The 11509-nt window shown below is 38.9% G+C and overlaps 1 protein-coding gene across 1 annotated transcript in view; it reads left to right on the top strand.

Annotated features, from left to right (window-relative positions):
• Positions 1-3601: 3601 nt before the first annotated feature.
• The window catches only part of IPO5 (importin 5), a 59146-nt gene continuing 51238 nt past the window's right edge, over positions 3602-11509 (top strand). The window contains exons 1-2 of the mRNA XM_025874664.2: positions 3602-3662; positions 4061-4140. The gene's annotated coding sequence lies outside the window, so the exon portion shown is untranslated. The remainder of the gene's footprint in view (positions 3663-4060; positions 4141-11509) is intronic.

Below are 11509 nucleotides of genomic sequence, written 5' to 3'. Positions count from 1 at the left end.
AGATAGATAGATAGATAGATAGATAGATAGATAGATAGAGACAGATATAGAATGACTCAATGGTTTTTAGTATGTTCATAGTTGTGCAACAATAAACGGAACCCATTTTAGAATATTTTAATCAACTCAAAAAAACCTCTGTACCCCCATCTCCCCCAGCCCTAGGCAACCACTAATCTACTTTGTCTCTATGGATTGGCCATCCTGACTATTACATGTAAATAGAATCATATAATTTGCAGTCTTCTGTGATGTCTTCTCTCCTTAGCATAATGTTTTCAAAGTTCATTCTTGTGCCATGTATCAGTACTCTATTCCTTTTTATTGCCAAATAATACTCCATTGTATGGATAGAACACATTTTGCTTATCCATTCATTGGTTGTTAGACATTTGGGTTGTTTCCACCTTTTGGCTTTTATGAATATGCTGCTATGAATATTCATGTGCAAGTGCTTGTGTGGACATATGCTTTTATTTCTCTTGGGTATATAGCTAGAAGTAGAAAAGCTGGGTCAAATGGTAACTCTTTATTTAGGTTTTTAAGGAACTGCCAGACTGCTTTCCAAATTGGCTGCACCATTTTGTAGTCCCACCAGCAGAGAAGAAGGGTTCCAATTTCTCCACATCCTCACCAACACTGTTATTATGACTTTTTTTATAATAGCCATTTTAGTGAGTGAAGTGGTATCTCATTGTGGTTTTGCTTTGCATTTCTTTGATGACTAATGATGTTGAACATCTTTCCATGTGCTAATGGTTACTTATATATCTTCTTTGGAGAAATGTCTATTCAGATCCTTGTCCCATGAAAAATTTCTTTTTTTTTAAAGATTTATTTATTTATTTATTTTGAGAGAGAAAGTGAGTGCACACATGTGTGCATGTGTGGGGAGGGGCAGAGGAGAGAATCTCAAGCAGATTCCCCACTGAGCAAGGAGCCTGATGCAGGGCTCAATCCCACAACCCATGAGATCACAACCTGAGTCAAAACCAAGAGTTGGATGCTCAGCCAATTGAGCCACCCAAAAGCCCAGAAAAGTTTCTTTTTGAAAGGTTAAGTGTATACTCGCCTTTTTTTTTTTTAAGATTTTATTTATTTATTTGACAGAGAGAAAGAGACAGTGAGGGGGAACACAAGCAGGGGGAGCGGGAGAGGGAGAAGCAGGCTTCCCGCCGAGCAGGGAGCCCGATGCGGGGCTCGATCCCAGGACCCTGGGATCATGACCCGAGCCGAAGGCAGACGCTTAACGACTGAGCCACCCAGGCGCCCCCAGTATACTAGATTCTTAATCTCTGGGTTGCTTCACACCTAATCCTCCATTATATAAACCATATGGGTCCTAATCAAATGAGTTTGATTTATTCCAGTTCTTTCTAGTTCTATGAATCTATGGTTTGCAAGAATTTTCCTATCTCACATCGGATTTTCATAGAATGGAAGCTGAAGATAAAATACTTCAAAAGGTCCCCACTTCCTGCAGAGATGAACTTTTAAGTAGAGGATAATGGAGATACATTTCAGGAAGACCCTTTGAGCAGTGAGTCCTGCAAAACTGGCTGTGTATATTGGCGCAAAAACGGACACAGAAGGGGCCAGTGGGCAAATATGCTTCATTTTCTATGACACTTTGAAATTATTGCCTGAAAAGACAAACCTGGTTTTTGTCTGAATTACATTATGAGGTGATCCATCTTCAACCCCAGCTGAGAGTATAGCTGAGCTGTTTCCCTAAATGAATGATGTAACATGAAAACGTGCATATCAAGATAAGCAATTCAGCAGGGGCTCAGTGCGAACATGTTCATGAAAGGTACAGCCATGGATGGGCAAACCCAGCCCTCTGCTTCCAGGCCTTTCCCTTCATCTCTATAATAATTTATCATGTTGCTTCGTTTAAATGTGAACACTTCAAAAATATTTTTAAAGTTTTTTTTAAGTCTGTAGGCTCAATAGTCCCAAAAATAAGGCTCATGATGGTAGGAAGGAAATAAGGATGTACCCACTTGTGAGTGGGTAGATGTAAGATTTAAGAGTTAAGAGTAAAAAAATCATGACCGGTTCTGGGGCAGCTGAAGGCACGACAGTTGATCACTTGAACACAATATGAGTTATTGAATATTTAAGAATTGAAGATAGGAGTTTTTCTTTTTTTTTTTTTAAGACAAAAGGCCACTTATATTATCCATCACTGACATGCACACCACCATCCCAAATAGTAGTATTAAAGGAAATGTTATGAAGGTTACATGAACAGCTTGAAGGATCTGAACTATTGTTAACTGAAGAAGGGCAAAATATCTAAATGATAATTAGAAATTCTACATTTTAAAAAGGAGAAGAAAAACAAGTCACAGAGCTTTCTGATTACCCAAGACTCTTCTGGCTCACCTGTGGCTAGATATTGAGTGGCATAAAAGGTGAACCAGGGCCATAATGCAAAATACCCACCATAGTCCTCCCCATACCTGATTCTCTAGCCTACCTTTATCTACTGTGATGCTTCCTACTCAACTATTCTTGCACTTGTCGTGCCTGCTGATGAACAAATCAATAGACATTCCCCTGAATCCAGTCTTTGGTTTAGGTTTGTAATGCCCAAAGCTCAGCCATGGCAGCCAAGGTCAGCCAGCACCTTCTAAAAAATAAAACAACTGTTGGTATCATAGGGGTTGAAGGAAAGACTGGAATTCTTTCTTTTAATGTGTTCTTCATACAACTTACAATCACCTTATAATTCAATCAGTGATTCTTAAGCTGCAAAAGTTCTGGTTTTGGATTCTTGGTAGGATCCTTGAGCAAAAAGCCGCGAGAGCACCTCACTGCCATCACCCCTGCCTATGAGCCAAAACATCAGAACGTGTGATGGAAATGAGGACAAAGACGCAAGGAATGGAGCCGAGGAACTCTCAGGATTTGCAGAGACTTTGAAAGTGCTTGGACCTCACATGTCACCAATAAAAAATATGACCCAGCCGGAAGGGTCTTAACATGTCCTATGAAACAATTTTAAAACCAAAAAGTTGAGTTTTAATTAAAGTTTAGCTTTAATTAATTACAAACATAAATAAACAGAATGATGGAATGCTAGATGTAGCAAAACTAGGTCATGGAGGACCAGGACAATCTAGGCCAAACTTGGTAAGTGAATATATCATGTAAGAACTTGAACTATAAACCAAACTGCCAAAAACACATTTAATATGGAATTTCTTTTGTTTCCATAGAAATTTATCTTTATCTATTTTAGAAATCATTTTCTCTTTTTAGTGTTGATTACTAGAATAGAATTGAAATACATAGATAAGGAAACCACTCCTATAGTTTCAAAGCTAAAGTGGATGACAAGATGTGTACCCAATCTGAATAGCCCTCAACAGCGTGAGTCTTGTATTCTCGAAGGTCTGAGCTCCCTTTGCCTTCTGTGGGCTTTGGGAACAGATTGGTTAACCTGTAATATCTGAATGCCTGGATGGACTATAAAGCTTGTACAGTGGGCAAATTGAAACAGGCCAACAGCATGACACTGCTTGCCTACAGCAGGTCATAATTGCAGTCAGATGTCTCCATGGTGACCTCTCTGAGCCATGAGGCTGGAACTGTGGGATTAATGACATCCCACGACCGGAGCAACCACAGTGCTGAGAACAGCTTTGACTACTGTAAGTAATCCCCAAACCTCAAATTTAGATGAAAAATTTTAAGAACTTAATCCATACCAAGGGACCGATTTGGGTGGTTTTGGATGGGGAAGTCTCTCTGTGTGAGATCCAGGAAGCCCTGTTAGCTCTCTTACCTTTCCAGAGTCCCCATGGTAGTATTGACGAGGAAGAGAAAGGACAGAGAACTTACTAGACAGAAACCAAGAATGAAGGAATGAGAATTCCCTGACTGCTCATTGTTCCTTGATACCGTGTCTTCCTAGATTAGCTGTCAACTGCTTTCATGTCCTTAAGAAAGCATCATTTGATTAGGGTTGCCCAAAAGAATGTAGACTGTTGTCCTAACTATGTGTCTAACCACCCCAAAACAGTAAGAAATGAGGTTTTATTTCATTTAGGTGGTTCCGGGGAGAAACCTTTCCAGGACCCATGTATGGACACAGCTGTTCTCCCTGATCAGGATCCTTGCAGTACCCAAGTAAGACCATCACTGTCAGACTTTGTTCTGTCTCTGGCCACTGCTAATTGTGTTACTTCCTTTATGACAAAAAGGTCCTACTTTCTCCTACAATCGTGATATTCATGATCATTTCACCATTTATTCACCGACTAACCAAAATCCAATCCACCAGGATTTTCTATCCTACTTTCCTATAGACCCTTAATTTCTCAAGTGCCTAAAAATAAATTCTACTTAAAATCTTTAGAGGTCCTACCTTAGGCCTCTAAAAATATTAAAAATATTAAAAATATTTAAATATCTTATGGTTGTGTCCTCTCAGAGGCTGAGTATATTTTACCTTAATTTTCGCCTCACTAGTCAAGTAAATGAGGGAAAACATAATTCATTTTCATTGTGGGAAAACTAAATCAACCACTAAGTAGTAAAAAGACTACTAATCTAATGGATTACCTTACTTAACTCTTTCTCCTAGAGTTTAATCCCCTAACTACGTATAAAAAAGTCAGGGTGCCTGGGTGGCTCAGTCGGTTATGTGTCTGACTCTTGGTTTCAGCCCAGGTCATGATCTTAGGGTCATGATCTCAGGGTCATGAAATCAAGCCCCGCTTTAGGCTCTGGGATTCCCCCTCCTCCTTCTGCCCCTTCCCCCACTCACACATGCCCTCTCTCTAAAATAAATAAATAAATAAATAAAATCTTAAAAAAAAAAAGACAAAATTACAAAGAAAACTATTAGATGCAGGGGACTTGTCAATGTCAATGCCTTTATTGCACAGAGATTAATTTAGACTTTTCTGATCAGTTTTGCTCTATTGTTCTGTCACTTGCTTATATGTATATGTGTTGGAACATCCATAACTCTAGTCGTGGGAGACAGCATTGCGTTAGCATCTTAGGAGAGTTATGCAACTAGAACACAGCTATGAACCCTCAAATTAAAAATACCTGGGCGGCCAAATAATAATTGTCATAAAGCTCATGTGGGGTGGTACTCTAGAGGCTCTGCTCTGTCCTCTGTGCCTGTTTCATAGCCTTTTAAGGTTATCTGGTTTCCAAAGCACAGCAAACCAGATGATGAGAGCAGGTGACAAGCAGAGACAGCCATCATTTTATGTTGGCAGCTACATTAAGTGGCAGATGACTGACAGGAAAATAAAAAAAAAAAAACAACTTCGAGAAAAGCAAGCAGTGGTATAAGACCTCAAATCTCAGAGAGCCAGAGGAATTTCGTTTCAGGATGAGCAACCCTAAGTGGCTTCTGTACTCATCACCCTATTTGAACACAGTGTGATAATTGACTTAATGACCCTCAAATGCTGGGACTGGGAAGATAACCCTAGGGATCGAGTCCAACACTCCCGATTTACAGACAAGCAAGCGGAGGCCTAGAGAAGCCTTCAGGGCCAAGTTCAGGATCATAGCTGGTTGGTGGTGGAACTCCCACTAGAACCGGGATCCCCTGATCCTAGTGCATCTTTTTTTTTTTTTTTTATGAAGAAATGGTTGAAGCCTCATTGGTTAAACATGACAATTGAATGAGATAATGTACAGAAGGGTAGCACTCAGACACAGAAGGGAGGGAAGTCTTCTTGGCTAGGATATTGTGAATCTGATACACAAAACGGTGGAGCATTTTTAATATTAATATTTGAAATAACTTTGCTCTTTCAGAACATTAATTTCCGTGAAGCAGTCCCTTCTCAGAAGTTAAAATGTCCGCTCTTCAGAAAGGTCTCCCCTGACCACCCTGTTAAAAATAGGACCACTTTCACTTTCTATCTCCTTACCTTGACTTAATATACTCTATAACCTATCACTTATAGATAGCTTTCCTCTAAGGCTTCTTTTCAAGTTAACAGCTTAAGTCTTGTCATTTTCTTCTAGTTTTTAAATAGAATAAATAGTTTCCTTTCCTTGGAAGAGATTTAGCCCTGATTCTGAAGCTCAGAACCACTAAACAGTCAATGCATGTGGGCCGAGCCCCCAGAAGAACAGAAGTCCCTGCAACTGATTCTGCCTGAGTCCAACCTGAATCAGAAATGATGGAATCCCTTTATAATGATGGTATTTAGACACAAGCACCAATCAATATTCCAGCTTTAAGCTGTGCCTCTGTCAAGATTTTCTATATGCAGTTCTGTTTTAAAAGAAAAGACTTGACATACAGCTGAATCCAAGTAACACAAGCCTTTTTACAACATGGTTTCAGTATCATTCTTATTTTACTTGGCACTGAGAGCTTAAAACACATTCCTGCTTTTCCCCACTCCCTTCCCACATTCTTTAAAAGGGCAAGAACTATTATCTCTTTGATAATCGAGCAAAAACATCAGCATAAAGCTAATTAGATACTTCTATTGAGATGGGAGGACAGCATCCGACATCTCCATATTAGTTTCAACTAATGTCTTTAAATAATTATTTTAATTCCATATTGTTATAGCCTTATTTCTAAGAGAGGTAGAGAGGTAGATTAGATGGTAAGAGAGCTGAGTAGCTGAAGAAAATTTCGAGAAAATAGTATTTCCTTAGCACCAAATAAATACCATTACTCCTGAAGTACAAAAAAAATACAGATAAAAAATAATCTTTTCAAATAAAATGTTATAGGATTGACTTTCTCTTTAACATCTGTGCCTGCTTGTTCTTCCAACTATCTTGACATTAACTGGTGGATTCCTAGGTGTCATTCCCTTGCCAACCTGAGATCAAAAGGGAATTAGAATTTAAGATGACTAATCATGTTCAATGCACTACCATCGTTCCCCCTTAGGATTATATTTATATTATGTGTGAATTATAAACCTCCTCTGCAGATGAACCATGAGAGATGATGGACTCTGAAAAACAAACTGAGGGTTCTAGAGGGGAGGGGGTGGGGGGGATGGGTTAGCCTGGTGATGGGTATTAAGGAGGGCAGGTACTGCGTGGAGCACTGGGTGTCATCCGCAAACAATGAATCGGGGAACACTACATCAAAAACTAATGATGTAATGTATGGTGATTAACATCACATAATAAAAAAAATTTTTTTAAATAAACAAACCTCCTCTGCCTGGCCTCTTAAGTGTTGGGATGTCTCAGGGCCGAGTCCTTGACCCTCTTGTCTCTTCCCCAGGTGATGCCATCCACTTCCACAGCCTTAAATGCCATGAATGTGATGCCTCAATTGGTATTTCCAGCCCCACCCTCTTGCTGAGCTCCAGGCATCCCTGTCCAATGGCTTCCTGGACATCCCCCACTTGGATGTCTCCTAGGCATCTCAAACTTACCATGAATGAAACTCGCCTCTCAATTTCTTCTCGCCACAACTTACCCCACACACATCCTCATTTTAGTGGCACTGGCATTGCTCAGACCCAGATCCTAGGCACCCTTGACTTCTCTATCTTACTTCTTTCAGAGGAGGATTCACCATGGAGCTCGAGGAGCTTAAACTTCCAGATCTTTTGCTTGCACGGAGCCCCTCCAGAGGACCTCGTTGTATGTTCAGTGTTTCATTTTTCTTATAGAGGGGTCTCAAATTGTGTTAGGTTTCAGGTCCCACAAAACTTGGATCTGCCTCTGCACCCTACATCCTGCTCTATTTCGGAGAGCAAACTATCTCAATCAGACCACTCTGGACACCGTTGATTGCTGTAGTCCAAGCCACCTTATTCTCTGGCCCGGAGTACCACAGTGACCTCCTCATGCTCCCCCAGCCTCCTCACTCCCCCCTACTGTTTCTATATCACTCCCAAATCACCTTTTATAACTGTTAAAATGTTAAATGATCTGTTAAAACCAGTCATATCCCTTACTTAACCCATTCCACCTAGAATAAGTCATACTACTGAAGGATTACAATGCCCCCGGTGATCTGGCTCCTGTTTGCCTCTCAGCCCTCCCCTCATGGCTTACTCCTCTCTGGCTGTACCCTTCTTTCCTCCCTGGAATACACCAGACTTCATTTTGTCTTGGGACTTTTACACTTGCTGTGTCCTCTGCTGGAAATAGGAATTTCCCCCATTTCTTTAACTTGTCTCATCTTTTAAGTCTCTGCTCAAGTATCTCCCCCAATGTAGCACCCAACTCCACCCAGTCATTCTTGACCCATTATCTTCCTTTCACTGGTCACCGTATGAGTTATCTAATCTACTCAGTTGACTTTTTTATTGTCTGGCTTCTTCTAAAAGATAAGCTCCACGAAGTTGGGAACCCAGTCCTGCTCACTACTGAATCCTCACAAGGAGTGTCCACTGCCGAGAAAGTGCCCAATACATATTTGCTAAATAAGTGAATAAGTAAAATGTTAAAAAAAAAATGCTAACACAGTAAAGTGTGGCATAAAGCAGTACAACACAGTGTGGATGGAATTAAAGAGGATGAACTATATTATGAGGTTCCTTTTGTTTCTACTTCATTAACTACAGACAGCTAACACTCTGTCCTGCCAGTACGTGAAAATTTGAGTTCTAGATTGATGTCACAATTGATATTCCACTGTGAATGCCATCATAATGCATGAGGTAAAATGTGCACATCATAGTATCCAAACTGTGAGATGCTTGCTATAAATAGCAAATGCATGGAGAGGAAAATAGATAGACTAAATCATATCAGTATCCCTCTAGTCCTTTTCCTCCAAAATAATGGCTTAGGAATGCTATCATCTGTGTATTCTGAATTGAATTAAAAACAGTGTGAAAATAGGAAAAAAAATAGTAATCGAGGTCTGGATCAATTTCCTTCAGATCACTAAGGAAAAACAGTTTTTAAAATAACAGCTTTTTTGAGCTATCATTCACGTACCATAAAGTTCACACTTTTTAAATATACAATTGTTTAGTTTACTCATGGAGTTTTGCATCCATCACCCCTGTCACGTTCCAGAACATCTTCATCGCCCCAGAAAGAAACTAGCAGTCACTCCACCTTCCCTCCCTTCCCCTCCAGGCCCCTGGCAAACACGAATCTACTTTCTGTGTCTATGGATTGGCTGCTTCTGGGCATTTCACATAAATGGAACCAAAAACTATGTGACTTTTTGTGTCTGGCTTCTTTCACTTGGCATAATACTTTTAGGATTCATCCATGTTGCAATATGTTATCAGTACTTTATTTCTTTTATTGCCAAATAGATATGCCACACTTTGTCTATCTATTCATCAGTTTGTGGATATTTTGGATTATTTCCACGTTTTGGCTATCATGAATAATGTTGCTATGAACATTCATGTAAAAGTTTTTGTGTAGACATATGTTTCCATTTCTCTTGAGCATGTATTTAGTAGAATTGCTGGGTCATATGGTAACTTTCTGTGTAACTTTTGAAGAACTGCCAAACTGTTTGTCAGCTTGACTGCACCATTTTATGGTCCGATCAGCAATGTGCCAGGGTTCCAGGATGAGGGGTCCCAATTTCTCCACATCCTCATCAATACTTGCTATTGTCTTTTTTATTATAGTTATCCTAGTGGTATACCCTTTTTTGGTTTTGACTCGTATTTCCCTAATGACTAATGACGTTGAACATTTTTAACATATTCTCTAGCCATTTGCATTCATGTATCTTCTGTAGGGAAAGTTCTATTCAAATGTTTGTTTTGCCTACTTTTTAATCGGGTGTCTTTTTGTTATTGAGTGTAACAGTTCATTATATATTCGGGATACAAGTCCCTTATCAGATATAGGATGAGCAAATATTCTCTCCCATTCTATGGGTTGTCTTTTCACTCTCTTGATGGTTTCCTTTGAAGCACAGCAGTTTTTAATTTTGATGAAGTCCAATTTATCTTTCCTCTTTTTTTGTCTTTTGTAATTTTGGTGCCATATCTAAGAAACCATTGCCTAATCAAAGGCCTTATGCTTTCTTCTAAGAATCTTACAGTTTTACCTCCTTTATTTAGGTCTATGCCCCATTTTGAGATTTGCATATGGTACAAGGTAGCAGTTCAGCTTCATTCTTTTGCGTGTGGATATCCAGTTGTACCAGCAACATTTGTTGAAAAGACTGTTCTTTCGCATGAATGGCCTTGGCACCTGTATTTGTCAGGGTTCTCCAGAGAAAAAGAACCAATGGGATATATGTAAAGAGATCTATTTTAAGGAACTGGCTCATGTGATTATGGGGACTGGCATGTCTGAAATCCTTAGGGCAGGACAGCAAGTGTAAATTCAGGCAAGAGTTGATTTTGCAGTGTGGAGTCTGAAATTTGCAGACCAAGCCAAAAGGTGTTTCTATGTCCCGAAGCAGAAATGCTTCTTCCCCTGGAAACCTGCCTTTGCTGTAAAGGCCTTCCACTGTTTAGATGAGACCCACCCATTATGGAGGGTAATCTACTTAGAGTCAACTGATTGTAAATGTTAATCACATCTACAAACATCTTCACAGAAACATCTAGTGTTTGACCAAACAACTGGGCACCATAGTCTACCCAAGCTGAAACCTAAAATCAACCATCATAGCACCCTTCTCAAAAATCAATTGACCACAAATATAAGGTTTATTTCTGAAGTCCTCATTCAAGTTCATTGATCTTTATGTCTATCATTATGCCAGTATCACAGTGTAGCTTTATAATAAGCTTTAAAATCAAGGTGTGAGTCTTTCAACTTTTGTTTGGTTTGAGATTATTTTGGCTATGTGTAGTCTCTTGCAATTCATATGAATTTTAGGATGTTTTTTCTGAAGAAAAAAAGCAGTTGAAATTTTGATAGGTATAGCTTAAATCTGTAGATCAATTTGGGGAGTATTGCCATCTTAATACTAAGTCTTCCGAGTCATGCACATGGAATGTCTTTCCATTTATTCAGATATTTCTAAATTTCTTTAGCCATGTTTTATAATTTTTGGTGTACAAGTCTTATATGTTTGTTAGACTTGTTCTGAGCATTTTATTATTTTTTGATGCTATCATAGAGATTTTTTTATTTCATTTTTTGATTGTTCATTGCTAGTATATGATACATGATTTCTGTGTATTAATCTTGTATCCTGCAACCTTGCTGAATTCATTTATTTGTTTTAATAACATTTTTGTGGATTCATCAGGATTTTCTCTATACAAGATCATACCATCTGTGACTCTCCAGTATAATGTTGAATAGAAATGATGAGAATGGACATTCTTGTCTTTTTCTTGATCTCAGGAAGAAAGCATTCATTTTTTACCCCAGGAAATATCATATTAGCTGTGGGTTTTTCTTAGATGGAAATTTAAGGAAATTGCCTTCTATTCCTAGTCTGTTGAGTGTTTTTATCATGAAAGAGTGCTGGATTCTGTCAAAGGTTTTTTCTGCATCAATTTCGATGATCATGTGGTCTTTATACTTTATTCCATTAATATGGTATATTACATTGATTGATTTTCTTATGTTATACCAACTTCGCATTCCTAGGATA

Source organism: Callorhinus ursinus, unplaced genomic scaffold, assembly GCF_003265705.2.
Source record: "Callorhinus ursinus isolate GAN/ISIS: 27379988/994484 unplaced genomic scaffold, GSC_fseal_2.0 scaffold7, whole genome shotgun sequence".
Classification (NCBI taxonomy): Eukaryota; Metazoa; Chordata; class Mammalia; order Carnivora; family Otariidae; genus Callorhinus; species Callorhinus ursinus.
This window is presented reverse-complemented; position numbering and strand designations above follow the sequence as displayed.